Source organism: Phodopus roborovskii, unplaced genomic scaffold (assembly GCF_943737965.1).
Source record: "Phodopus roborovskii unplaced genomic scaffold, PHOROB, whole genome shotgun sequence".
Taxonomy (NCBI): Eukaryota; Metazoa; Chordata; class Mammalia; order Rodentia; family Cricetidae; genus Phodopus; species Phodopus roborovskii.
This window is the reverse complement of record NW_026126559.1, coordinates 148,426-172,661: the sequence shown is the minus strand read 5'-3', so window position 1 is coordinate 172,661 and position 24,236 is coordinate 148,426. Positions and strand designations below refer to the sequence as shown.

Below are 24,236 nucleotides of genomic sequence, written 5' to 3'. Positions count from 1 at the left end.
CCACAACAGATTAGATGATGTTCACAAACACTGGAGATGACTATTTGCTTTTCGTAGTTCAATAATCCAAAGGTTAAGGTCTTCTGGAAATATTCTCACAGACACACATCAAATGTTTATCTCACTGAGCATCACTTAATCCAAACAAATATACCATCACAGTTATAAATGAATTTATGAATACATATGTAAAATATTTATTTAACAAAGCATTAGCAAACCACTCAATAGATGAAAAAAGTACATGGTGCTCACTTTGGCAACATATACACTAAAATTATAACAATGCAGAAAAGATCAGCATTGCCTTAAGAAAGGATGGGACACAAATTCATGAAGTGTTCCAAGTTTTTTGTAATAATGAATAAAATGAATAAAACTCAAAAGAATCTTATTGAATGAGATAATCTAGACCCAGAAAATCAAATTTTACATGTTCTGTCATTGGATGCTATTAGCTCCAAATCTTCAGATGGGAGCATATATTCAGGAGTAATTTCAGGAACCAGGAAAGTAAAAAAGGGACAATTACTAAAGTGGAGAGATGTGGGAAAGCAACAGAAAAGGAAAAAAAACAGGGTACAAATTAGCAGATCATTTCCCATCAAAATGGGAAAAGGTGAACTCTAACTATGGAGGGGTGAGGGACATTAATAGAGAAGAGAGGAAGGCAAAAATAGCACTAAAAATGTTTGGATGAGTCATAAGGAATTAAAATATTAACTACCTTAAATGGAAAATAAACACACACACACACACACACACACACAGAGAGAGAGAGAGAGAGAGAGAGAGAGAGAGAGAGAGAGAGAGAGAGAGAGACAGAGAAAAGGCAATGTGGACTATGTTTCCTCCAAGAGTCAAAGACCATCTATCTAAAAAAAACCTTCAACACCATGCATGAGAAACCCTCTTGAGTTGTTGGTCAGGATTGTCTAAGACAATTACATTACAGTGTATCAGTGTATTGTTGTTGCATTGGGTTGTCGCCCTTACATGGATGGTAATTTGCTAATGCAGAACCTAGAGGACACTCAGCTGGAACTGAATGCTACTTCCTGTGTGGTATAAGCTTCCAAAGTAAGAAACCAAGAATCTCACCCAGCTTTAACCACAAATACAACCATTCCTTCCACAATAACCTTAAAAGTTCAGTAGTGGCACATGATGTTTTATTTTTGGCATAATGTCTGTGCCTCATCTACTGCCATTTCAGCCAGCAATTGCTACACCATAGATGCCAGCCTATATCTCTGACTACTGCCTGGCTGCTCAGGCTGCAGCCTAGCAGGAATTCTGTTTCTATAGGTACCTACTCTGTAACTGCTGCTAACAGCTTTAAGTAAATTTCTGTTCTATTTATAAGTAAGACTCAAGATTAAAGGCTGGGGTGAAAACCTCCCTAGCTCCAAAAGGCTAAACAGCAACTAGCTAAACTTCCTCCTTAATAATAACTCCCCCAAAACACATCCTTCTAATCTGCCAAAGAAAACAAGAAACCATACCACTCAAAATCACTCCCTACTATTTTGAGTGCATCTCTCTATCTCTTCCAGATGCCCTCTGATGCTTTATGATTACTTTCTGTCAACTAGTAGCTAACTCAGCCTCCTGACCTAAGTTACTTTTATTTAACTAATGTAAATGCTAATTCAGAGTTCACAGTGTGACTGAATATTTCCCAACAGGCACAAATACCTTGGCAGTAATAAACAGCTCTCAAACGCAACAAAAGAGAAATTATGCCTGGTACTAGAAAAGATGCCAACTACCCAGAACTCTACACAAAGAACTTTAGTAAACTAAGAAAATTGAGAACAAGAGAAATGTTTATCCCCAGTAAAGAAAATACCAATTGGTTGTTCAATGCAAATAAGTCAGCCTTGAAAACATATATAAAAGTAACATAATAAGGACTGAACAGGTTTTGTGTTTGTGTGTGTATATACATATACAAATATTTGTGTGTTTGCACATACAGTAACAGTGAAAAAAAAAAAAGAGAGACCATGGTTTTGAGGGAGAATGGAAAGTACGTACAGGAGACTTTGAAGGGAAGAAAAGGAAGAATGAAAGGTTGTAATTATAATATGATCTGAACAATGACAACAACAAAGAATAAAAATGAGTGAAACGGCATTTCAACAGATGAAATAAAATATAAACTTGCTAATGCCAAATATTGGACAGTATGAAGAGAATAATAGAATATGAGCATCCTTTGGTGAGAATATAAAATAGCTAAGACATTTTAGAATATATTGGCAGTTTGTAAAAACCTAAGGATAGTGGCATGATGTATAGTCCAGAAACTGAACTTATATGAACATTTATCTAAGAATAATGGAAACATATTTCTACAGAACCTGAACATGTATACATGTTAAATTTATTTGTAATAATCTCCTAACTAGGAACAACCCAAATACCTTTCATCAGATGAATAAACTGGCATGGGTTGGCTCCTTAATAAACCAAAGTACACGTTAAATGAATACAAAGAAAGGCAAAAACATCTATGCAACCAGATAATGGAAAGCAAAACTTCTTGCATGCTAGGTTAAGTGTTTAAACACTGAGAAATTGTCTCAATTTCTAACAATTATTCTTAATGATAAAAGATCAGTTACTACATTCTCCTAAATTAAAAAAAAAATAGAAATAGAAACTATCAGGGAGGAACTGGGAAGTTACAACAAAGTCAAGGGTCCTAAGTTTGTGGTAAAGTTCTCTCTTGGGCTGCACCATCAGGATCCATGAAAAGGAGTTTATTTCATTTTGACTAAAGGTGAGGGAGTTCAAAAAGATCCATTTTGTCTTTAAATCCATAGCTTGGCACCTACAAGATGTTTTGGCCTTGGTAGTGAATGTCTCTATCTAAATAACAACAGACTTGGGCCCAGGTGCCTTTACTCTAGACCCTGAAGGCTGGATGGCAGGTGTGGCTACCAAATACCTGGAGGATTAAGGAAAGTAAGTCTCTTTGCCCCTTATACAAGATATAGAAGTCTTCTGCCATTGTCTCCACTTTTAATTGGATACCTATATTGTTAAAGAATAAACTAAGGGTGCATTCAGTATTAACCAAATCTGCCCTCCTGGCACCTATCCTGTATCTCTGTCTCCCCTTTTAACCCCATTAGCTAGCTTTTCTTTGATCCACACTCCTCCTCTAAGGTACTAACTCTGGGCTTGTCAGCTGGCTCTGACTCTAGCCCCACAAAGAGAGCTTCCCACACTACCAATCTCACTGTTGTACAGATATTGAACATATCACTATGTTAAGTTGGAAATTTTTCAGTTGCCATAGGTCCCAGAAAAGCCTGAGAACATGAACTCGCTCGTGGTTTCTGTCTTTATAAACTCATATGATCTAGGGCTCGGGGCTCACTCTCTCCTCCTTTGTGTGGTACAAGTTGAGCCCCAGCCGGGTGGAATAAAAAACCTCTTGCTGTTTTGCATCAAGTGTCGATTTCTGTGGTTTGTGGAACAATCATTACACCCCGAGATTCGAGTGGGGTGATCCGACATTTGGGAGATCCAGCAGTCGCCCCACCCCACCCCCATCCATGATCTCGACCTTGGAGGTAAGAAAGGTGCCTACTCTGTCTTCTCTATCTGTTGGGTGTCCTCTGATGTCTGATTCTGGTTCACTTTTGGTTTGCCGCTGCCCAACCTTTCCTGAGAACAATTGGGCAGTGGTTGGTAGACCTGCCTAAAGGACCACAAGATGCCGCCCTGGGGGATGCCCAGGGAAGAACGGAGAACTAAGGATACTTGGTGGTCTCCTTTGAAGAAGACCCCAATCTGTTTGATCGGGTCCTCCTGATTTGGTGCTCTGCTTGTCGGACCGCACTGCAGTCTGAAACACTCTCGTTTTTTGTGGTGCCACAAGCGTGGGCATGTTTGTCTGTTAAGTGTTGCTTTCATATTCTTGTCTCTGTATCTGACTTTCTGACTGACAATAGAACAGATGATAGCCACCCCCCTTAGACTAACTATCGACCATTAGACTAAAATTAAACCCAGGGTCCACAACCTGTCCATTGTGGTCCGAAAGGGACCATGGCAGACTTTCTGCACCTCAGAATGGCCTACCTTTAATGTAGAATGGCCGCCTGAGGGGATATTTGACCTAACCATAATTCTTGACTTGAGGGATATTGTTTTTCAGGCCAGCCCAAGAGAACACCCGGACCAAGAACCCTACATCACAGTTTGGCAGGACTTAGCCCAGAATCTGCCCCCTGGGTTAAGCCATGGGTGCATTGGCTAAATGGCCAGCCAGACTCCCTAGTTCTAGCGGTAGACTTCCAGTCAATTGGATGGGGCTTCCCGACTGGCTCCTCCACAGATTTATCCTTCCATCCAGGAGACCTCCTCCTCCTGGATTCCCCACCTCTGTATCCGCCAACCTTGACTCCACAAGCGATCCTGGCAGAAGCCCAAGGAAAGATGAGACCCTCTGCCCCCTCCAAGCCAAGAGGACCCTGAACCAGCCCCAGGGCTGACACAGGGGACACGCAGCAGCACACCTGAAGCTTTACGAGCCTTGCCTTTGCAGACCTACCGGACCCCTCCCAAGTCGGGAACGATGGCCAGGTATCTCTCCAACCGCTCCAGTGCAGGCCCTTTTCCTCTGCAGATTTATTCAATTGGAAAACTAATCACCCTCCCTTTTCTGAGGACTCGCAGAGGCTAACAGGCCTTTTGGAGTCCTTGATGTTCTCTGATAAGCCCACTTCGGATGATTGCCAGCAGCTCCTCCAGACTCTCTTCACCACAAAGAGAGGGAAAGGATTCTCCTTGAGGCAAGTCAAAACCTTCCTGGGGCAGACTGGACCTCCTCTCAACTCCGTAATGTCATAAATGCTGGATTTCCCCTTGAGTGGCCTCACTGGGACTACAACACGGTTGTAGATAGGGAGCAACTGACAATTTACCGCCGGGCTCTGGTGACTGGTCTCAGTGGCGCCCCTAGGCACCCCACTAACTTGACCAAGTAAGGGAAGTAATTCAGGGGGCCACTGAGGCTCCTTTGGTATTCTTGCAGCCTCTCATGGAGACATTAAGGAGATATACTCCTTTTGACCCTACTTCAGAATGTCAGAGTCCTTGGTGGCAATGGAATTTGACAAGGATCTTGGCTGCTGTAGTTAATGATAGGAAACAGGCTCAGACCAGGAATCAGTTTAGAAAGACAGAGAACTTGGGCAATCGAACCCCCTTGGAAAGGATCAATGTGCATATTGCAAAGAAACAGGTCACTGGACACGAGACTGCCCCCCAAAAAAAGATGGTTAACGGAGGCAAGAAAACAAGCAGTGACTCAGATACCGGTACTGCTGACAGCTCGCCAGGTACGAGAATTCCTGGGGACTGCCAGTTACTACAGGTTATGGATCCCGGGGTCCACATTGCTGGCGGTCCCCTCTACCTCCTTTTGGGATCAAGAACAACAACAGGCTTTTGACAACATCAAGTGAGCCTTGCTGTCTGCCCCAGCCCTAGCTCTCCTTGATGTCACCAAGCAATTTGTCTTTGTGGATGAAAACTATGGGATTGCTAGAGGGGCACTCACTCAGCCCCCGGGGCCATGGTTAAACCGGTGGCATACCTATCAAAAAACTAGACCCTGTAGCCAGCAGATGACCAGCCTGTCTACGGTCTGTAGCCACCATGGCGATGCTTGCCACCATGGTGATGCTTGTCAAGGAGGCTGATAAACTGACTCTGGGCCAAAATTTGACCATCGTGGCCCCTCATGCTCTTGAGAGCATGGTCAGGCAGCCACCCCAATACTGGTTATCTAATGCGGGCATGACCCACTACCAGAGCCTGATGTTAAATGGGGATTGTATCCAGTTTGCTGCCCCCACTATGATCAATCCTGCCACCTACTGTCAGCTCCAGAACCCCAATTCACGGTAACACACTCCTGCCAAGAGGTCCTATCTGAAGAGACAAGGGTCCGCTGGGACCTGAGGGACCAGCTATGACCAGCTGACATAGTTCACCAACAGGAGCAGCTACATCATGGAAGGTAAAAGGGAGACAGGGGTGGCGGTTTTGGATCTAGAACACTCTATGGGCCAGCAGCCTCCCAGAGGGAACTTCAGCCCAAAATGCAGAATTGGTCACTCTCACCCAGGCCTTGTGTCTGGTGGAAGAATAAAAGGTAATCATTTATACTGATAGCCGATATGCCTTTGCGACTGCCCACATTCATGGGGCCATCTATCCCAGTGAGGATTGCTGACCTCGGCAGACAAAGACATTAAAAATAAAAAAGCAATCCTGGCCTTATTAGAGGCTATTCACCAGCCGCAGAAGGTTGTTATCATCAATTACCCAGGCCATCAAAAATGAAACTCACCCATAACCCTAGGAAACCAGTGAGCAGACACAGAAGCCAAGAGGGCAGCCCAGGGTATTAATCTAATGGCCTTGGTTATGCGGAGGATGAGGTGTCATCACACCCATTCCAATATTCAGAAGAAAACTATAAACATCAATTGGGTATTCAACTAGATTCCCCATACAAAGCCTGGGAGACTACAGAAGGGAAATTAGTGCTCCCCCCTCCCAAAAAGCCATCGAGTTCATCAAATACCTCCACAAGTCACTCATTTAGAGACTAAAAAGTTAATTCAGATAATAAAGTCCACAGAATACTATATAATCGGCATGCAGGATCTGGTCAAGGAAGTCACCATGGGCTGTATCCCATGCCAAAAGGTTAATGTGGTCCCCCAACAAGCTGGGGCCTGGCAAATGCCTCTGGAGTGATTGTCAGGGTGTCTACTGGGAGACTGGTTTCAGTAAAGTTAAACCGGCTCGGTATGGTAATAGATATCTTCTGGCATTTATAGACACTCTCTCAGGATGGGTAGAGGCGTTCCCCACCAAGAATGAGACTACAACTGTTGTTACTATTACTCAAAAAGTAATAGAAAAAATTCTACCTCTATTTGACATGCCCAAGGTAATCAGGTCCAATAATGGACCTGTGTTCCTTGCCCAGGTAAGTCAGGGTGTGGCCAAGATATTGGGGATCACTTAAGATCTACATTGCACCTATAGACCCCAAAGCTCAGGTCAGGTAGAGAAAAAGCCCTAAAAGAGACCATGACTAAATTATCCTTAGAGAAGGGTGGCACGGATTGGACAGTCCTCCTGCCCAATCCTGGCCCTCACACCCCTACAAGCTCCTTTTGCGACACCCCCCTGTGGCTCTCTTAGCAGGTCTGACTAAGCAGGGATGTTATTTTAACACCTCTTTATATGCCAGGTTAAAAGAACATTCAGAAGGAGGTGAGGATGAAAGGATGAAAAAAATACAGACTAACTCTCCAATGACAGAAAACTAGAAGTCTACAAAAAGCCCTAAATACTTAAATTCCAGACCCTGTCCCCTGGCAGTAAGTAGGCAAAAGGTCACATTCTTTGCTGTTTATGACAGGACCTGTGAGTATGTGAGTACAGGAAATGAGCTTTGTCACCCCACTCCAGGAGGCTGCGCAAACCTCCGGGGCTATAGAAAACTGATTGGTCTATAAAGCACTGGCTTGGAGAGTTTAAATTGATTGGTCTGCACCATCAAGCTCTGGATGCTAGGAGATGATAGGTTTAAGATACATATGTGGACTTCGTTGTAACACAATAAAAGCTGTCTCAATTCTGTACTCAGGATCCTCAGTCCTCTACCTCTGTGTGGCACATGACTGTGGACCCCAGTGCACTTGGAATATAAAAGACCTCATGCTTTTACATCAAGACCACTTCTTGTGAGTGATTTGGGGTGTCGCCTTTCCTGAGTGGGAGCATGAAGGTCCATGCTCTGCTGATCTTTCAAGCACACAACTGGCTGAGGCCTACAAGTGCCTCACCAGTTCCAGGTTGGAGGCTTCCTATACATAAGGAGGCATAGGGTTCAGACTCTCGAACCCTGCTGGAAATGTCCTTGCCTGGTCCTACTCACCAACCCGTCTGCAGTCAAAGTAGAGGGGATTGCAGCCTGGGTTCATGTCTCTCATGTAAAACCAGACACGTTTTCCCATTGTCGAGTCCAGACCTTCGGGAACCTGCTCAAGCTCAAGATCACCAGGAAACCTGAATCAACATGAAGATTCTCCTTCCGGCCATCCAACTGGTACTGTAGTGTAGGCAATCCATGGGGATTTTAAACCCCCTGTGGAGTGCCTGAAATAGAGTCTTACCCTATTTGCTACCATTATTAGGACTGCTAATAAGCATACTGCTAATCCTGTATCTGGGACCCTTAATCCTCAACAAAGTAACTGCCTTTATAAGAGAATGGGTTAGTACCCTTCAGGTGTGTTCAGGTGCTTATACTTAGGCAACAGTATCAAGCCCTTAGACAGCATAAGAAAATAAAAGTTCAATGATTAGAACCTGACAAAAAGAAAAGGAGGGAATGTTAAAATGGAAATTTTTCAGTTGCCCTAGGTCCCAGAATAGCCTGAGAACATGCACTCCTGAATAGGAAGGACCCCCAGGGATGGGCTTGCAAAACATTTCCTAGAAACACAGATGTATGTGCCAGATATGGAGCATGAGCCCGGCCAACAATCAGCCACCTGGCCCGAACAAATCAGGAGATTGCTAGCTGGTAATCCCAGACCCCTCCCCTGTTTGTGGTTTTTGTTTTTATAAGGTCATGTAAAATAGGGCCCGGGGCTCACTCTCGCCTCCCTTTGTGTGGTATAAGTTGAGCCACAGCTGGCTGGAATAAAAAGCCTCTTGCTGTTTTGCATCAAGTGCCAATTTCTGTGGTTTGTGGAATGATCATTGCACCCTGGGATTCGAGTGGGTGCAATTTTCGAGTGTTGGATCCCCAGTGTGGGGATCCAATAACTATAGAGTGAAGTGGGCTAATGATACAAAGTTTTTTCTAGTTTTTGGTACTACTGAATATGGATTAACAATTACTTCAAAAAGAAATATAAAGAGAACATTGGAGACACTAGGAGATGGAATAACTTGTCACATTCAATATTGGTCAATTTTTAATGTCAACTTTATGTAATATATTGTTAGTATGTTAATAATAGAGACAATATGTAGGATGTATGGGAACCTGTTGTAAAACTCTTGAAAGTGAGAGACCTGCAGAGCTCAGGAAAGGCAACCCCCCCACCACCACCAAATCACTCACAAGAAGTGGTCTTGATGTAAAAGCATGAGGTCTTTTATATTCCAAGTGCACTGGGGTCCACAGTCATGCGCCAAGCAGGGTAGAGGACTGAGGACCTTGAGGGCAGAATTGAGATAGCTTTTAAAGGATTACAACAAAGCCCTCACATCTTAAACCAATCATCTCATAGCATACAGAGCACCTGCGGGGCAGACCAATCAATTTAAACCATCCAAGCCTGCGCTTTATAGACCAACTAGTTTCCTATAGAGCAGGGTCCTGGGTGAGGTGACAAAGCTCACATACTCACAAGCCATGTGAGTATGTGAGCAAAGAATGTGACCTTTGCCTATTTACTGGCTGAGGACAGGTTTTGGAATTTAAGGTTTAAACTTCTAGCTTCCTGGGGTCATTGGAGAGTTAGGCTGTATTTTTCCATTCTTACAAAAGCAAGTCAAGAAATATGGCTCTGTGATAGAGTATTTGCCTAGCAGGCCTAGCATGTTTCAAACTCTTGGTTCAAGCCCCTAAAACCACAAATAAATAAATAAATAATTTTTTTTGTAAAATTCTTGAATGCAATAATCTTGCTAAGTATAGGCACTTCTTAGAGCAGGATCAAGTTTGGCTTGAAACTATGCAGATCTTTTATGTGTTGCTACAGCTTCTTTGAGTTTATATGTACATCAGCTCTGTTGTGTCAGTAAGACACAGTTTGCTTGGAAACATCCATCATCTTTGTCTATATTAATCTCAACTTAATCTTCTGCATAGGTCCCTGAGTCACGGGCTAGGGGTCCTTGAGGAAGACACTCCTTTTAGGACTGAGTTCTCCAAAGTCTCTTATTCTCTGCATTTCCCCATTTGTGAATCTCTGTATAATTTACATCTACTGTAAGACTACACTTCTCCGATGTGAGTTAAGCAAGGAACTGACCTATGGATATAACAATATGTCATTAGGAGTCATTACATTGCTATGTTTCTTTATCAAAGTAATAGTATTATGTTTCCCCTAAGGCCTATGTACTATATCAGGTTTCTGTCCACTTTAGCAATGTAATATACAGGTTCATTTCACTAGCTAGATCTTAAATCAAAATTTAAAGTGTTTAGTTTCTCCAGTAACACTTTTGACATTACTGAACAAATATATCTTGCAGGGTGATTGCTGTTGTGGGTCATAGGATTTGTAGCTGAGAGATACTGATGACTACACTTCTCCTCTGGTAACAAGCACAGTATCTTCCATACAAGGAAACTAGTTATTAGAGGTGAAGCTTTTAGTTAGCTTTTAGCTCAATGGTTCCATGTTTGATAAATGTCATCTTCTACAACTAAGGCCTTAATATCAGGTTGTGGGAAACAACCAACATCCTTGACAAATAGCCTGTAAAGTTTGAGGGGTTTACATTGGATCCATTTGGCAAATTGACAAGATGTAACACAGTTTGTCGATGGGAGGTTTTGCTTTGTAGTAGCAAGCTGTCTTAGGGTTTTTATTGCTGTGAAGAGACACCATGATCACAGCAACCCTTATAAAGAAAACATTTAGTTGGGGTGGCAAACTTAGTTTCAGAGGTTCAGTCCAGTACCATCGTGAAGAGGAGCATGGCAGCATGCAGGCAGATGTAGTACTGGAGCTGAGAGTCCAACATTTGACAAGAAAGTAGCAGGAAGAGACCTCTAAGCCTTTCCCTGACAGTGACACACTTTCTCCTATAAGGCTACACCTCCTAATGTTACCACTCCCTTTGCAGACTATTTTCTTTCAAACCACCACATATGTAATGTCTAATTGGAGCATTCTTTCCCCCTATTACTTTATTATTTGATTCATATTCCTTTCCCATATGCATATATTTTAGGAAGCTTCTATAAGAGGTTTCCATATGATTTTGAAATGGCCTTTAGTCTTAACTGTCACTCCCTGTATTCCTTCGTTTACACTTCTCTATACCCATCCATATTTAATCTCCCTTTTATAGTATGCCTTGTCTCTGTAAGACCCTGTTTTATTTCATCTTCCTTGAGAGATCCCTTCCTAATTCCTAGTTCCTTAGGCTATACACAACCTCTGTGGTTATGTGTATTATAGCAACATATTAAAAGCTTAAAAGTTTAAATACACCAATAGGAAACAAAAACAGCAGTTGTCTGATTTTGGTGTGGATTACTTCACTCAGGATGTTTTTTTTTTTTTCTAGTCTCATAAATAATTTCAATTTTTTGAACATCTGAGTAACTGTCAGTGTATGGAAATCTAGACTGTTTATAAATTCTGACTTCACTTAACAGAGCATCAGTAAACATGAATGAGCTAGTATCTCTGTGGTAGAATATATAGTCTTTCAAGTAGATGTCCAAAAAAGGTGTAGCTGGACATTGAGGTATATCAATTTCCAGATTCCCACGGAACTGCCATACTGATTTTCACAGCGACTGTACAAATTTGCATTCCCACCAGCAATGGATGAATGATTCCTTTACCCAATATCTTAATATCATGGGGTCTTATTTGTTGTATTGATCAGAATGGCCAGTTTGACTGGGATTAATTTCTTTAAGTGTTTCCTGGCCATTTGTGTTTCATCCTTTTCAAATCTCAGTTTATGAATGTATAACATTTTTTTTTAAATTGGGTCAGTTGATTTCTTGATGTTCAGTTCTTTTTAGTGCTTTGTATACTAATACTAACCCTTTATCAGTTATATAATTGGTAAAGATCTCTTTTCATTCTGTGGGCTGCCACTTTGACAAAATAAGTTGACCTTTGCCACACAAAGATATGTTGTTTTCATGAAGTCCTATTTATTAGTTTCTCTTTTTAGTACCTTGCTGTCTGTCCTATTGAGAAAGTCCTTTCCTATGACAAGTGCCAAACTATCCCCTCACTCTCTCTTTTATCAGATTCAGCAGTGTGGAACGTGATAAATATGGATATATTCTTTTACATGAAGCCATCTAGTTTGGTTGGCACCATTTGTTGAATAGACTATTTTTTCAAGTATATGTTTTTAGATTCTTTGTCAAGAATCAGGTGTTAACAGATGTGTAGAATTATTTCAGTGTTTACAGTTTGATTGCATTAATCTGTATGTCTGTTTTTATATTAACAGCATACTGAGTGTGGGTTTTTTTGTTTGTGTGTGTTTTTTTTTTTCTAACTACTTAACCCTGTAGTATAATTGAGATCAGGGATGGTGATACCTCACATTATAATTTAACTCTTCATGATCGATCTGTTTTAACTATCCTATTTTTTCCTACATGAAGTTGAGATTTATTTTTCTATGAATTCTTCACAATCTCTATGAGCAATTATGTTGGAATTACAATGGCATTGCATGGAATTTGAAGATTGCTTTCAGTAAGATGGCCATTTTCACTATATTAATCTTGAACCAACCCATAAGTATGTACAATCTTCCGGAGTCTTCTTCAGTTTCAAATTTCATTCTTTAATGTTTAAAGATATTATTATATAAGCCTTACTCTGGCTCATTTAGAGTTATTCCAAGATATTTTTAAAGGCTATTGTGAAAGGTACTGTTTCCCTAATTTGTTTCTTTATCACTTGTATATAAGAAGTCTACTTTTTTGTTTGTTTGTTTGTGTGTGTGTGTGTTTATGTGTTAATTTTGAATCCTGCTAATTTGTTGAAAATGTTTTTCAGCTGTAGAAGTTTCTTGGTGGATTATTCAGGGTAATTTATCTATAAAAACCACATTATCTGCCAATAAAGATACTCTGATCTCTTCCTTTCCTATTGTTATCCAGTGGTATCCTTTGGATATCTTATTTCTGTGTCTAAAATTTCAAGTACTACACTAAATAGGTAGGAAAAATGAAAATACTTGTGTTGTTCCTGATTTTAGTGGAAATATTTTTGATTTCCATTTACATTAATGTTGGATATTGGCTTGCTGTAAATTATCTTCATTATGTTGAGGTATTTCTTTTATTCCTGGTGTCTTAAGGACTTTAATCATGACAGAATGTTGGACTTTGTCAAAGGTCTTTTCTGCATCTAATGGAGATGGTCATGTGGTTTTGACTTTTAGTCTGTTTATGTGGTAAATTACACTTACTGACTTACATATAATGAACATGCCTGTATTTGGGATGAAGGCTATGTGATCATGGTGGATATTTTTTAAAGTATTCTTGTATTATTAGGGCAATAGTGTCTTACTAAAAAGAATTAGGACAGTTTCTTTCAGTTCTTATTTTGAAAATTAGTTTGTGTCTTAAAGTTGTCATTGGACACTGTACCCTTCTCCATATCTGGTCATAATTTTACTCCTCTAGCCTTGGACACTTGTGTTGTCAAGGTAAATGGCTCAGAACTTTGCTTCCACTAGAAATGTGCTTTTGACCAATGAGAGAAAATTATCACTTCAGCACTCCTAAAGAAGGTTTTTAAAATAGAAGAAAAAGCTAAAAGAAGCATGAAGAACTTAGAAGACAGGATTATTAGAGTAGAAACAGAACAATAAAGAGCATAGTAAATGAAGAACGTGACCCTTAGATTCTAAGTGAAGTGACTATAAAAAATCTTTTACCCTATCTTTAGTTACTGAGTAGCATTGCACCTTTGGGACACTAGGTAGGGGCTGTAACAGTTCTCTTAGCCCTTACAATTTGTATCTTCTTTCTCAGTTTTTTTAAAGTTAATTTTGCTAAGAGATTGTTGATCTTGATTTTGCCAAAGAACCAGCTCCACTTAATTGATTCTTTCTATTTCATATTGCCATTCTTGTTGTTTGTATTTCATGATTTCATTCCAAAGTTTGATTATTCTTTGGTGTCTCGTGTCTCTTGTTGTGCTAGGAATGTGTTACTAAGTATAATGTGTTTTTTTTTTAATTGTTATTGTTGTTTATTTGCTTTTTATTTTGTTTTGTTTTCCTACTAACTTGCCTCTTAGAACTGTCTTTAATGTGTTTCCTAGGTTTGGTTGTGTTCTGTTTTCATCTTCATTTAATTCTAAAAAGGAAATTAATGCCGTATTAATTCCTGTATTGACCCATTTGTCTTTCCTTAGTAAACTGTTCAGTTTTCTTGAATTTTTATACATTCTGCTATTTCTATTGTTGTTATATCCAATTTTAATACATTGATTGCAGGCTGTTATTTCAATTTTTTTATATCTGTTCAGACTTGCTTTGTATCCTAGTATGTGGACAGTTTTGGAGAAAGTTACTTGAATTCTAGAAAAGAAACTAAATTCTATAATGTATGAGTGAAGGTGTAGATGTCTGCTAGGTCCATTTGATTCATAACATTATTTAACCCTAGCATTTTATCATTTACTTGGTTATTTGTTTGTATTTATTTATTTATCAGCTGTAGGAGTCCCCTGGAAGAGTTTATTGCTTATGTAAACTATCATATCATCTGTGAATAGAGGCATTTGACTTCTTCCTTTCCAATTTGGATCCACTTGATCTCCTTTTGTTGTCTTATAGCATTAGCTAGACCTGCTAGTACGATATTGAAGAGATATGGAGAGAGAGGGCAGCCTTGTCTTGTTCCTGATTTTAGAGGAATTGACTTAAGTTTCTCTCCATTCAGTTTGATGTTGGCAGTTGGTTTGCTGTATATTGCTCTTATTATGTTTAGGTATGTTCCTGTTATCCCTGACCTCTACAAGACCTTTATCATGAAAGGGTGTTGAATTTTGTCGAAAGCTTTTTCCCCATCTAGGGAGATAATCATATGGTTTTTCTTATTCTGTTTGTTTATATGGTGGATCATGTTGATAGATTTTCGAATGTTAAACCATCCCTGCATTCCAGGGATGAAGCCTACTTGGTCATGTTGGATGATTTCTCTGATGTATTCTTGAATTCGGTTTGCCAGTATTTTATTGAATATTTTTGCATCGATGTTCATGAGGGTTATTGGTCTTTAGTTTTCTTTCTTTTCTTAGTTGTGTCTGTGTGAGGCTTGGGTACCTAGTTTATTGTGGCCTCATAAAAAGAGGCCTCATAAAAAGAGGTACAACCTTCTGTTTGTATATTGTAGAACAGTTTGAGGAGTATTGGTATTAGGTCTTCCTTGAATGTCTGATAGAATTCTGCATTGAATCCATCTGGCCCTGGACTTTTTTTGGTTGGAAGGATTTGATGACTGCTTCTATTTCATTGCGGGTTATAGGTCTATTTAAGTTGTTTGTCTGTTCTTCATTTAATTTTGGTAAGTGATAGTTATCCAGTAATGTGTCCATTGCCTTTGAATTTTCAATTTTTGTGGAATACAGATTTTCAAAGTATGACCTGAAAATTGTCTGGATTTCCCTCTGTCTGTTGTTATGTTCCCCTTTTTGTTTCTGATTTTGTTAATTTGCATGTTCTCTCTATGCTTTTTCTTTAATTGGATAAAGGTTTGTCTCTCTTGTTGATTTTCACAAAAAAACCAACTCTTCCTTGCATTGATTTTTTGTATTGTTTTCCTGGTTTCTATTTTGTTGATTTCGGCCCTGGAGTTGATTATTTCCTGGCATCTACTCCTATGTGGTGAGTTTTCTTCAGTTTGTTCTAAGACTTTAAGTTGAGCTGTTAATTCTCTTATGTGACTATCCTCTGTTTTCTTCATATGGGCACTTAGTGCAATGAACTTCCCTCGTATTACTGCTTTCCACGTTGTCCCATAACTTTGGGTATGCTGTGTCCTCATTCTTGTTGACTATTAGAAAGTCCTTAATTTCTTCCTTTAGTTCTTGTTTGACCCAGGTGTGGTACAATTGCACAGTGTTCAGTTTCCATGAGTTTGCAGGTTTTCTATTTGTGTTGTTGTTGAATTCCAGTTTTAAAGCATGGTGATCTGATAAGATACAGGGGACTATTCCTATTCTCTTGTACCTATTGAGGTTTCTTATGCCACCTAGTATGTGGTCAATTTTAGAGAAGGTTCCTTGTGGAGCAGAGAAGAATGTGTATTCTTTTTCGTTGGATGGGATGTCTGTTAACCCCAGTTGAGACATAACTTCTGTTAGTTCTTTTGTTTCTTTGTTGGGTTTCTGATTTGTCGTTCTGTCTAGTGTGGAGAGTGGTATATTGAGAGTCTCCCACTATTAGGTGTGAGGTTTTATATGAGCTTTGAGTTTTAGTAGTGTTTCTTTTACGAATATGGGTGCCTTTGTATTAGGGGCATAGATGTTCAGAACTGAGAATTTGTGATGATGGATTTCCCCTGTGATGAATATGAAATGACCATCTTCATTTCTTTTGAATAATTTTGGTTTGAAGTCTAACCTGTTAGATATTAGGATAGCCATGCCTGCTCTTGGTTCCATTTGATTGGAAAATCTTTTCCCAACCCTTTATCCTGAGGCAATGTCTATTTTCGAAGCTTATATGTGTTTCTTGTATGCAGCAGAAGGATGGATGCTATCTTTGTATCCATTCTGTTAGCCTGTGTCTTTTTATAGGTGAGTTAAGACCATTAATGTTGAGGTTGAGTAAGGACCATTGATTGTTGATGCTTGTTTGATTTAGGTTTGTTCTTGGCAGTGGTATTGTGAAGATATTGTTCTGCTCTACTGTTGGTTTCTGGTGTAGTTGGATTATCTGTTGCCTACATTTTTGTGGGTGTAGTTACCTTCTTGGTTTGGAGTTTTCCTTCCAAGACTTTCTATAGTGCTGGATTTGTAGATACTTAGTGGAAAAAATCTGGTTTTGTCATTAAATATCATGTTTCCTCCATCTATAGTGATTGAGAGTTTTGCTGGATATAGTAGCCTAGGCTGGCATCCGTGTTCTCTTAATACTTGTAGAACATCTATCCAGGACCTTCTTGCCTTGAGGGTTTCCATGGAGAAGTCAGGTGTAATTTTGATAGGTCTGCCTTTATATGTTACCTGTCATTTTTCCTTCGTTGCTCTTAATATTCTTTCTTTATTCTGTGTGCTAGGTGTTTTGATTATTATATGTCGAGGGGTCTTTTTTCTTTGGTCAAACCTATTTGGGGTTTGGTATGCTTCTTGTACTTTCATGGGCATGTCTTTCTTCAGATTGGGAAAGTTTTCCTCGATGATTATGTTGACTATGATTTTGGCACCTTTGAGCTGTGCTTCCTCACCTTCCTCTATGCCTATTATTCTTAGGTTTGGCCTTTTCACGGTGTCCCAAATTCCCTGGATGTTTTGTGTTAAGGATTTGTTGGATTTATGATTTTCTTTGGTCGATGAATCTATTTTTTCTCGTTTCTCTTTTGTGCCTGAAATTCTCTCTCTTCCATCTCTTGAATTCTGTTGGTTATACTTGTGTCTGTAGTTCCTGATTTTTGTTGCCTTTATTTTCTCTATTTCAGTTTTCAAGTCTTGAACTGTTTCCTTCACCTGCTTAATTGTTTTTTCTTGGTTTTCTGTACTTTCTTTACTTTCCTTAAGGAATTTGTTCATTTCTTCCACTTTTTTTTTTGTTTTTTCCTCCATTTCTTTAAGGGATTTTTCTCACATCTTCTTTGATGGCCTCTATCATTTTTTTACAGTAATTAAGTGGTTCCCTTCTGCTTCCTCTGCTTTTTTATTGTGTTCCCTTCTAGTTGGTGTAGATTTCCTAGATTCTGGTGGTGTCATGTTAGGTGTTTTTTTGTATTGCCATCTTCCCAAATCTTCTTCCAGTAGGTGTTGGTGGGTCTCCCCCTCTCTCTATGGTACTTCCCTGGTGGGCTTATGTGGGTCAGAGATTCAATATCTCTAGCTCTGGGTGATCCAAGGTATAGGAGGTCTCTCTGCAGACAGAGATCCAGGGATGGAGCCAGGGATGAGGATCCAGTAGAAGATGTCTCTAGCCAATGACTGGCGGTAGAGGAAATAGGCTGAGCTGATACTTGTGAAGTTTCTGCATGACAGTTTGTTCTCACTGGAAACTGGAACTCTCCAGCTAAGGCCTCTTCTTTAGCAGAGGCCCTGCTTTGGGGGTCAATGATCTTGCCAGGGTGGGAACTCAGAGTAGACCTGCAGAGATAGGGACGATCTCTGGGAGAGCCCAGGGACTCCAGCAGAGGACTGGAGGTGGGGGTTAGAGACCAAGCAGGTGGAAATTATGGGTGGTCCTGCGTGGCTAGGCAGGTCTCCTTTGTTCAGTGTTGCTCTGAGAAGTTTTTGGAAGTATGGTGGACTGTTGGCTCCACCCTTTATCCCAGTGCTCAACCAGAGTTGTGGGACAGTGGGCAGGGTAGGGCACAGGGTATGGGCGGGGGCAGGCTTGTGGTGGGGGTGTATCAGAGCTCCAAGGGTGCTCTCGATGGGGACAGGACACAGGAGCAAGGAACAGTGGGATCAGGGGCCAACCCAGGGAGCTAGGGGGGGTAGCAGTTGTAGGGGAGAGGCTGCCACAATTGGGACCAGACTCACCTATAGCCAATGGCTAGTGAAAGAGGACAAAGGCTGAGCTGATACTTGGGAAATTTCTGCACAATAGTCGGATCTCACTGGAAACTGGCACTCTCCAGCTGAGGCCTCTTTCTTTAGCAGAGGCCCTGCTTTGAGGGGTCAAGGATCTTGTTGGTGGGAACTCGGAGTGGACCCACAGAGATAGTTGGATCAACCACTTGCTTCTTGGGTCCATTTATTTAGCATGTCTTTTTCACAACATCTTTTTACGCTGAAGTTGTATCTATCCTAATGATAAAGTGTGTTTCTTTGGTGAAGCATAAAGGTAAATTTTTTCTTCCCAGTCCAATCTGTTAGTCTTGGTCTTTTTATTGGGTAAATGAGATCATTACTATTGAGAGTTACCAATGACAAGTGTTTATTGATTGTTGTTATGTTGTTATTATACTATAGATTTTACTTCCTCTTTGGATTTACTAGGCTGTGATCATTTTTTCCTAATGATTGCTTGTGTGTAGTTAACCTCTGCTGATAATTTTTTTCTTCTAGTGCCTCCCTGTAGAACTTGATTGGTAGATAAATGTTGCATACATTTGGTTTCGTTATAGAATCTGTTTTTTTTTTTTCCCTACACTGACTATGAATGATAGTTTTGATGGGTATAATAGTTGAAGATGGCATCTGTGATGTCTAAGAGTTTGTATAACACTCATTCAGACACTTTTAGCATTTAGAGTTTCCATTGAGAAGTCAGGTGTTAGTCTCATGGGACTACTTTTATAAGTGTCTCGGTATTTTTCTCTTCCAGCTTTTACTGGCTTTCTTTTGTTCTGAACATTTAGTATTTTGACTGTTAAGTGTTACAGGGAATTTTTTTTCTGGTCCTGACTGGTATCTTTGTGCTTTTAGTACTTGGATATTTTCCTTCTAGTTTTTAGATAGGGAAAATTTCTTCTTCAATTTTTGTTAGAAAAAAATTTTATTTTCTATGAACTGGGTTTCTTCTCTTCCCTCTATCCCTACTATTCGTAGGTGTTGTATTGGTTTTTTCATAGTGTCCCATACCTTATGGATGTTTTGTGCCTGAATATTTTTTATATTTAACATTTTTTGATTGAGGTATCCAATTTTTTTACCTTGTCTTCAAGACATAAGATTCTCTTTTACATGCCTTTAATCTGTTGGTGAGGCTTTCCTCTTAGGTGTTTATTTGATGTTTTTTTGTTTGTTTGTTTCATTTTATTTTAGTTTGGGTTTTCTGTACTGATTCTGTTTCTATGTTCATGTCTTAAAATGTTTTCACTATTTTATTCAACTGGGTTTTTGTTTGTTTGTTTTTATTAAGCCATTTATTCATATCCCGTTTAAGATCTTTAAATATATTTATAATTGCTATGTTGAAGTCTTCGTCTTGTGCCTCAGCTAAATTGCAGTTCTCAGGGCCCTTTGTAATACAGTTGCTAGCTTCTGGAGCAGAAATTTGTTTTGGCTGTTTATGCTTGTATTTTTGCTCTAGGAGCTAGTCGTTTGGATGTTTGAAGTGCTTCTTGGTGTAGATATTTTATCTTGTCTTTGTTGGGTTGGCAATGTATTCTTTTATTGCTGATGCTTCTCTGGATCCCAGGCAAGTGCCAAGGCTGCAGGGTCCCTAGTAGAGAGTGCCTCTGTGACTTGGTGGGTAACATATAGAAATGAAGATGAGCTAGGAAGAAAGGCTAAGAAGATAAATAGAAAAGAGCCAGGGGGACCTGAGTTCACACCCAGAGGCAGAGGCCCCAGAGAGTAGAGGTAAGGTAGGAGGGATGGACTCCTGCAGGCAAAACTAATAGTGATTTTGGGGCAACCAAAATGGAGGACAGAAAGGATAGTGAAAATTGCCTACCTGTGTCCCAAACTTGGAGGTGGGTGGGTAAAATGTTTTTCTGTAGATTGGCAGCTGACACAAAAGAATGGGAGGTGGAGTAGGAGGGTAGTTGGGAAGTTTGACAAAAAAGAACTGAGGGGACTCTGAGTCAGCCCCAAGAGTCCCCAGGCACTGGAGGTAGGGTGGGAGGAAGAACTCTGCAGGCGGTTTCAAGAGGCAAAAAGTAAGTCTGCAATGACAGGAATGATAAGGCTTCACTTGTGATTCTTGATGGGAGTAAAACAAAAAACTTTCTTTTTTATTTTTAGTCTTTGCTTCTCTTTATGTTTGATTAGTACATCTTACACATAGTGATTATCATGCATGAGTTAAAGAAACCCACATATTTCTGTGTGGGCTGCCTCACTTTTCAGTCCATGGTCTCTACCTCATAGTTGAGACTTCAAAACTTGCCAGTTTTCATTCACAGCTTTGAATGGTTTAGATTTCTGTTTTGCATTTCAGTTTTGTCTGAACCCAGTATGGCGAAGTCAAAACTCCAAACAAATCTGATAAATCCTTTCTTGTGCTAGCCATTCCCTGTGGCACAGTAAGGCTCTGTGAGCTTCAGGCATGACTTAATTCTTCCTTCTTCCATGGCCATCTGTATCTGCATCTTCAGGCTTAAATAGGTCACATGATTGACCCTGACATGTGAAATGAAAAGAGGTTGGTACTTTCTTCAGTTACAAGGAGTCTTGAGACTTGGAATATGTCAACTACATTGAAAACAGTCTTCATCATCTGAGTAGCATCTTACTCCAGTGTTGGCATTCTCACCCATATAAGACCACTCTGGGACTTTACTGGACTTACAATTCATAAACTGTCCCTTACCAGCACAGTTATTAACCACTAATCAATATTACTTGTGGTGAAGTCTATTAAATTCTCCAAGCAATTCTTTGAACTAAACACTGATATTATCTAATTTTTCAAGTGAGTCCCCTTCTTCATCAAAGTTCTGAGCACTCAGTAGTTAATTATTCCTTTCCACACACATACAGTGCAAGTTGGTGTTTATGAAAGCATAGGCAAAAACATGTAGGTAGAGATTATTTTATGTTTGAATTGGTTCTTGATGAAATGAGTGGGATTTGAACAGACAGAACATGATAGAAAGAACATTTTGTTATAAAAGATCATTTTGTCTAAAAACCCAAAGGAACTTGTAAATGAATGATTTATTTAGACAGCAATGTGGTAAAATGTCTGGCTGTACAGCAGTATGAAAAGGCATTATCCACTGGGGATTCATTTCCTTTATTGCCTTTTTCGGGAAAGTTTTTGAAAATGAAAGTATTATGCTTTTCTCTCCTTGACAAAATGTACAGGGGGGAAACCCTCTCTGAGTAAACAAAGTGCAGCAAACTGAAGAAATCCCAGTGCCTCAGAACAGAGTAGCCCACAGGATCCCCCCTCCCTGATGGGTTGGGTTTTGCTTAATTCTTCACCAACTCCAGTCCCAACCTAGTATTAATCCATCCATCCTTCAACAAGGCCCAGCCCTGTGACCAGCTCTTTAGACAAGATTTTGTGGTGGATTTTTCTGCCACAGGGGAGCTCCACTTTTATGATACATTTTGCCTTGGGAAAGAAGTGTTTATGATAAATTGGGAGATAACTTTAGATGTAAGTTTGGATGGCCTTGCAAGACAAAACATTTAAGGTTTGATTCTCTAAGTGACCAAATGTGAAATGACAAGATTCTCTAGCAGCAGTATGCAACATGTATTAAAGAGGCATCAGAGAGAGGGACACCAGGTAGGTCTTCTCAGACTAATTGGTTGAGGGTGAACATGAGCTCCAGGCTCATTAATATGCTTTGCTCTCTATTAGGCTTTATGTCCTGTGGCTCATTAATTCCTTGTTGCTATAGCCTCAGGCTGTGTTTCTTTCTTACTGGGTTCATGGGGTAAGGATTTTCCTGTCTCTTAAAACCATATCAAGCATCCAGCCCCATTGGCCTGTGCAGCATTTGCAAATTCCTTTTAGAGCACCTATGACCCATGAGCCCAGTTTCAATTTTATATGTTAACTTTAAAGCTGAGAAGAACATAATTAAATATGATTAGACCTGATTTGGTTATTCATGACTACTTCTGAGACTTTCTACAACTGAGATGTAGCTGCTTTGTTACATCTCTGTTTTCTCGAGAGAATTGGACTGTGTTGTTTTATGATTTGTTTTTTAGAAGTAAATGTTTTTTTTTTTTTTTTTTTTTTGGTTTGGTAAGATATAAACTACGCTAAGGCAAAATCTTAGATATTTTCTTATTACTGTTTACTACATTGAAATTATTTCTGAAATGCTTACATATCCTGCTGTACATAAACATGTAAAGGGAAAAGTAAAAACACAGAGTAGATGAATTCAAGTCAATGAAAATTGAGAGTTCTAATTAAAATGAGTTTGACAGTCAGATCCATCATGGGGTCCTGCAAACTGGTGCCATCTTCTCTGATGGGCTATGAATTATTCTCTCAATTTTCTTTTTTAAAATTGTACCTTATTTTATTTGTGTTTAAGGGGGAGGGGGTGCACATGTCACCATGTGCATGTGGATATCAGATTTCAAGCAGCAGGAATCAGTTTTTAAATGTGAGACCCCAGGATTGAACTCAGATCCTCAGGCTTAGCTGAAAGTGCATTTACCATCTGAGCAATCTCTGTTCTAGGTTTTCTATTTACATAATCTAAGAATAGAATTTAAATCATCTTCTGAACCTCAATGATGGTGATCTCCATAAAATCTTACCTATGTCATCTAAGTCCATATCTGGTAAACTATGCCACCTTAGGTCAAGTTCATTTCACTATTTCCTGTGTGCCACTAAGACAGATTATATGTAAAACAAACCACTGAGGAATGAAATCAACTAATTTATGTCTTATTTATGTAGACAGAGAGAACCAAAATTTTTAACTTAAGCATTACAATAATTTATACTTTTTATTCTGTCAATTGTTGCTTCATTTTTGTCAGGTAAATACCTAATCAATTTATATTTGAAAAGTAAAGTACAAGTTTTTTCCAGACAAGAATCTATGGTATCAAAGAATGTATGGATCCCAGAGCCTAGTCATTACAGAATACTGGGAGCTGGGGAAGGGGCTGGTGGTCGGTGGAGCACAAACACTGAAGACAAACATGTCAAGAACTTTGCAAATGGCTCTTCCAACTTACACAACACATAATTTGGATCTCATCCAAGGGCAGGTTAAAAATGAGAGTTTCATTCCTCACTTTCTCTTCTGAGCATTTTCAGCATGTTTGCCTCACAACCTCAGTTATTTACCACAGGTGTGTCAGTAATTATGATATATTATAAACATTTACACTGTATAATAGTCCCCAACTCCTTCCACCTGTGACCTGGTACTGCATACCAAGCAGTCATGCAAAGCTGGAAGGTAGGGGTTGCTAACTCATGGAGACTGGAGAGCTTCCTCTCCTCAGATATGCCAATCCTAGGGAATTAATGTTTGACTGGAGGCTTTTTTCCAAATTGTTCACATAAATGTGCCTTTTAACCTTAAAATATTAACGATTGTAAACCTTCTTACATGACAGAAATGCTTCACTGTATTCCTAAACCGAGTTAATATAAATGTACATTTTTTTCTAAATGAACCAGATCTTAGTGCATTGAAAATTAGACAATGATAGAATGACTCCCATCAGTGAAAAGCAGACTGTCTATGTAAAGTTGTTATTTATGTTTGTGTCTTTTAAGCTCTTGACTTTGTTTCATAATAATAATATAATAATGATAAAATTGTCCACATTATAGGTACAAATGTTTCTGGGATTACAAGAACACATTGTTTA

At 39.6% G+C, this 24,236-nt stretch overlaps 1 non-coding gene and 1 pseudogene across 1 annotated transcript; both read left to right on the top strand.

Annotated features, from left to right (window-relative positions):
* The first annotated feature begins 247 nt into the window (after positions 1 to 247).
* LOC127234852 (U6 spliceosomal RNA) lies at positions 248 to 353 on the top strand. The gene has a single exon (XR_007835658.1). It is a non-coding gene; the product is annotated as a U6 spliceosomal RNA (small nuclear RNA).
* Positions 354 to 5,679: 5,326 nt separating this feature from the next.
* LOC127234847 (pseudouridylate synthase RPUSD4, mitochondrial-like) overlaps positions 5,680 to 24,236 on the top strand; it is a 118,405-nt pseudogene continuing 99,848 nt past the window's right edge.